The 5,481-nt window shown below is 41.2% G+C and overlaps 1 long non-coding RNA gene across 4 annotated transcripts; it reads right to left on the bottom strand.

Annotated features, from left to right (window-relative positions):
• Nucleotides 1-241: 241 nt before the first annotated feature.
• Nucleotides 242-4,965, bottom strand: LOC109872247 (uncharacterized). 4 transcript variants are annotated; one of them, XR_002252426.2, is made up of 5 exons: nt 3,078-3,463; nt 2,682-2,836; nt 1,777-1,856; nt 851-951; nt 242-417 (listed from the first exon to the last, which is right to left on the bottom strand). It is a non-coding gene; the product is annotated as an uncharacterized LOC109872247 (long non-coding RNA). The 4 variants fall into 4 exon arrangements; XR_004205550.1 differs by lacking the exons at nt 2,682-2,836; nt 3,078-3,463 and adding an exon at nt 4,857-4,965; XR_004205556.1 differs by lacking the exons at nt 2,682-2,836; nt 3,078-3,463 and adding an exon at nt 4,351-4,726.
• Between the last annotated feature and the right edge of the window lie 516 nt (nt 4,966-5,481).

The raw sequence follows: 5,481 nt of genomic DNA, 5'->3' as shown, positions 1-5,481 counted from the left end.
ATTAGAGCACTACATTTCAACAATTTGTTGATCCATGATCTGAATTGAAGTTTTTAATCTGAATCAAAAACACCTTAAAATGCATTATGAAACACATATTAACCTAGGCATGTTGTTAACAAGGCTCATTCTAAATAAATAAATAAACAAAACTGATATTACAGAAACATTTACTTATTCAGTCCCATGAGTATTTGCAGAATTTATATGCCGTGCAGGGAGTCAATAAATAAAACAGGAACAGACTATACATTTTTATTTATTTTTTACTTTATCACCAAAACACACAGTGTCACAGTAAAGAGAGACCACAAGGCTAGTACATTTTAGGTAACATCAATGAGTCTGTTGTTTATCCTACTTCAAGCAATGACATCCAGAGGTCTGTTGAATCCACCTTTTCTGTTTGTGTACTGCCTGAAAAGAGAGGGGCAAACGTTACATCACTGCTACCCTTGCAGCACTTGTACATTACATCATCATCCACCAATAGGAGAGACGATCTGTCTGCATAGAAACACCTGCAGAAGTGATTGGCTCCAGTGAGAATGAGCACTGTTCAGACTGCTCAATATCAGCCAGGACCTTGTGTCTTGCAGTTGCAACTGTTGATTTATAAACAAACCATGCTATTTGGCGCATACATCAACAAGATATGCTACTTAATTACAGGTGGCCAGAATGTGATGGAAAATAAATAATAGCCAAACATGAAGGACTAGATACTGAATATGCAGTCCCACTCACATGCAATATTATGAATAATAGATGCAGTCTATATTATAGCATTTACACAAATACTTGCGGGCAGTTTTGAATGTTATTTGTGAAATGATAAACCACATAACACCTCTTGTAGTTTCTAAAGACAATGCATCAGCATGCCTGTATTTCCTCTTCTGGGACACATTGATAGCATGTGCATTGACTGCACCATCGGTCTTCCCTTCCCTGTTGGCAAAGACAGCCACATTAACACATCCCACTTGGAAGTAGGTCAAGGTATCATCCAAAAACAAGCGATTGCCACCATTGAATGAATAGTGAACAATCACGACTTAAATTGTTTCAAATGAAAACATGTTCTCGCAATAAAAACTGCTACACACAAATGGAGACCTACCCTTTTGATAAGAATCACAGCCCTAGCAGATTCCCTTAGTCTTATAAACTGTGAAGTGTCACACATTCTTTATAATCACTATTATTACCATATGGTTCTTAGATCTGTGATTGTTGTTGGTGAAGAGCACTGTACAATCAGTTTGGTTTATGAGCCTGAGCAAACTGTGCCACCCTGTGGAGATTTGGAATATTTGGGCACTTACCTGCCTACAGCAGTGGTTCTCAAACTTCTCCTCCGGAACCGTCACACATTTAATAATTTAATGGTCGGGTGTAATGGTGACGCTGATCGTGTTGCAAAACGTTTCGTCTGTTGCGAAAACCGTTAACTCCAAATGGAAAACGCGCAAAAAAGTGTTTCTATTGGACAAATGCAGTTCGGTCCCTCCCCGTTTTGTTTGCTCCGTTTGCTTCTTAAAACGGTAAAAGGTTACCGTAATGAATACACCCCTGAAGTAGCATACTTGATTCACTTATCAAGGGTTAGGTGTTAGTTGATAACTCAAATACGTGGAACAGCTAGGGGTCACCAAGGAGAGGTTTGAGAACCAGAGGCCTACGGTATAATACAAATAATATAATATCTATAGATATCTTTGACAAGCCTAACCAGGAACCTCTAGGTTTGAGACAAGTCGACAGAATCCTTACTTTTGTGGTGTCAAAGTTGCCGAAGCCCATAATCTTCATCATCTCAATCTCCTCTTTAGTCTTGCCCTGCATGTCTTCCTCTGTAAACAATACACACATTTTGACACTAAGCAGGTTTCCATCCAACCTTTTTATGCGAGTAAAGTACGTTGGATTAAAAAAAATGTCCTGATGGAAACATTATAAATGGACAAACCATGCCAGACAAGGTTGGATCTTTATGTGTCTGTAAAATTAATTATGCAAGAAATGGCAGTGGAAATTATTTTATGTGCAAATATTGAAATAAGCATCCTTTCTAAGTCCCACGATGATAGTCTATGTTAGGTGATCCTCCCACTATGAACTTTCAAGGGTAGTGAAAGCGTAGTGATGAGCTTCATGATTCTTTCCAATAAATATCGAGCTTTTTATTTTGGTGACATGGATGCTTGCATGCTGTTTGACAAATAAAAATTATATTTTGTCCAAAATAATCTCATCATGTAGTAGGCTATACCCATACTGTATCATTAAATTGTTGGCTAGAGTGCACGTGCCAATATTATTTTTAGTTAAATTTTTAGCTCTACTGATTATTTTGTAACGGAAACCATGAGAATGGCTTACCAAGAAGAAACATGACTAATTCGAGGTAAAAGTTGAGTTGGAGAACTCAACAAAAAAGAGCAGAGTGATTTATTTTTGCTCACTTTAATCTACTGTACAGGATGCGAACTGGTGAACCATTTAACTTGTATTTTTTTTAATTGATTCGGTACATGGGAATTTAACCGCAAACGTTATTATGTGCCCTACGTTATCACGCACAAGTACATGTTTTAATATTCTCATTGAAATCTGTCGCCAATTGATTGGAAACCTAGCTAGTGACATGCAACAATAGTATTTATCCATATCCTCACATAAGGGGTACGTTCCAAATGGCCGACTTCACCATTTGAAACGCATCCAAGTTCATAGCAAATAAACCATTTATCCTTGGAATCCTTTTGATCATCATCACGCCTGTCCTTCTGCCTGGAGGGAGCCAGGGGAAGAGCGTAGTCTGCGAAGAGACCTAAAGAAAAGAGACAGCGATAGCTAGAGGACAGGTTATCTAGGCTATCATCTTCTTGATGTGTACACTAATCATTTCTCCTAATGGACTGGTTTAAGAAATATTATGGAAGCTGCGAATACCCTCCAGCCCATTCTAACACCAACGCAACGCTTTTAAATTCTTGAGGATTAGGTGAACAAGTGCACATTTTGGGGAGAAGCATAGGGAATCGGAATGCTTATTCGTTGCTAAAGCAAACCTCGTTTTGGTGGGGATCGGTTTCTACTTCTGCCCATTTTAGTGCGTTCTTGTGAAGGTCTTCAAACAATAAACAAATTCAAAACCTCGACCATTTAACAGATCTCTTCCGTTTGATTTCAGTAACCCCGAGTCCGCAGATGAAAAATACAGGGCAGGAAAAACGGAAGCCCTCAACACAGAAAGCTATCTTGACTGCCCCCTAGTGGGTGGAATTGATATGAACGGAAATTGTATGTGGATTTCGGTAATTAATTTCTATTTCTATTTCTTATTTTTCTTCTTCTTTGGGATTGGGTTGGCTGATCGCATCCAACTTTTATGGTGTATACACACTGCCACCTACTGTACTGGTGTGGGAGGCCAGTCACGGCCTAACTAAATTAAATTATATTCATTCGTCCTGTTCCTCTAAGAAAGTGAAAGAGCCCTAGACATCACTTCCCTCCCCCCACTACACCACCCAAACCCCATCCAGCTTCTCTAAACCTTTCACACAATCTCTCATTATCTACGTCATACAGTTCACAAAATATCAACACATGCTCCTCCACTAAACACGCATCACACAGTTCTGTTTCTTGTCTCCCTATCATCCACAGCGTGGCATTCAAACCTGCGTGCCCAAACCATAGTCTACTCCACATAACTTCCTCTGCCCTACATCCCACCTCTTCCTTTACTGATTGGTGCACGCAATCAAATTGCCTCCCCTTACTACTAGCATCCCACTCCCTTTGCCAAAGATCTAACCCATTTCCCAGATCAAGGACTTGACTGGCGGCCCAGCGGGACCTGAATATCTATCCCCTCTCTCCGCACAGCACTCTTAGCCACCACATCGGCCTTCTCATTACCCTCCACACCTACATGGGCTGGAACCCAGCAAAAGCTTACCATCACTCCCATCCTCTCCAATCCCACTAACCTCACCATCATCTACACAAACAAGTCTCCCCAGTCCTACCTGCTCGTCTTCACTACTCAACATTGCAGCCGAATCAGAGCAGATCACCACTCCGAGTGGTTTCACCTCCTCCACCCATCTCAAACTTATCTGTGATGTACACCCACCCTACCACTGACTGGATTCTTTTAACCATCTATATCCTTAAAAACAAATAAAAACGACTATCTATAGCTCTCCACACAGAGTCTGACGTCCTCAGCCCATTCTCTCCTGCCGTCAATCATGTCCACATCTACACTTGGTTTCGGAAACAGCCGCAGAGGAATGGTCCCCAATGCAATTGCGGGCCCTATCTCTCTCTCACCCTGTCTATATTCTACAACCTTCTGCCTGATTGTCCACCCGTACGTCCTCTGTTTACCCATTCCTCGCTCCCAGCATTCCCCAGTTGCCGTGATGTCCTTCTGAACTCCCTTTCAACCTCCCCCAGTATGCTAATGCCAGTTTGTCCCGCCTTATCCTCAGTGGGAGTTCCCCACTATCCACCTGCAATGCCTCAACAGGTGTCGTCCTGAAGGCACCCACACGCAATCTCAGGGTCCTTGACTGTATTGTATCCAGGCGCTTGTAGTACCGTTTTAGCTGCCAATCCATATACAAAGCACCCATAATCCAAAGATGACCTGATCAATGCCTGGTACACACAGTATACAACAGTGTTTGTCTATTCGACCTCCAATCATATCCTGCCACTGCCCTCATGAGGTTCAGCGCCTTCCCTACACTTTATTTAAATATACTCAACATGTCTCTTCCACGTAAGCCTCTCATCAAACCCCATACCTAAATACTTTAACTTAGACATCCTACCTATATCCTGGCCGTATATTTGCAGCGTAACATCTTTAGCATTCCAATGTATTCTTCTTTTTCTTCTTTGGTATTATGGTGGTCCGCAAACAAATGTTTTAGTTGCATGCCGCCGTCTACTGTATTGGCTGCATATCAGCCTACTATTCTTTAGTATGAATTCATTACACTGTGGAAAAAATTGCCCTACCAACTAACCCTACACCCATTAAAACATCATCACTTTTCCACTACTTTGACCCTATCGGATCCTGCACCAGGCCAGCAGCCTGGGAGGACGGGATAGTATCATTTAAAACACCTTGTAACTCTCCTGCAGTAAAATATCATACACCCAATTACTTCTCTGTAGCTGCCACCGTAATATCTATCATCCGTGAATTACGTTCTATTCATATGGTACATTTGACAACCATGGCCATGGAGGCAAAAAAAGAAGAATAAAACGTATTGAAGCACATGTTATTCCTGTCACACGTGAGATCATGTCTTGATAAGGCATATCTAACCAAGATGAATTATAAAAAAGGTAGGCAAGGTATATCAGAATGGCAACTTTACAGTACCTGAATCTCACATGATTAAGTGCAGTTGCTAGTGTAACGAACAACAGATCAAACCAAAC

This window comes from Oncorhynchus kisutch, linkage group LG3, assembly GCF_002021735.2.
Source record: "Oncorhynchus kisutch isolate 150728-3 linkage group LG3, Okis_V2, whole genome shotgun sequence".
NCBI lineage: Eukaryota > Metazoa > Chordata > Actinopteri > Salmoniformes > Salmonidae > Oncorhynchus > Oncorhynchus kisutch.
This window is presented reverse-complemented; position numbering and strand designations above follow the sequence as displayed.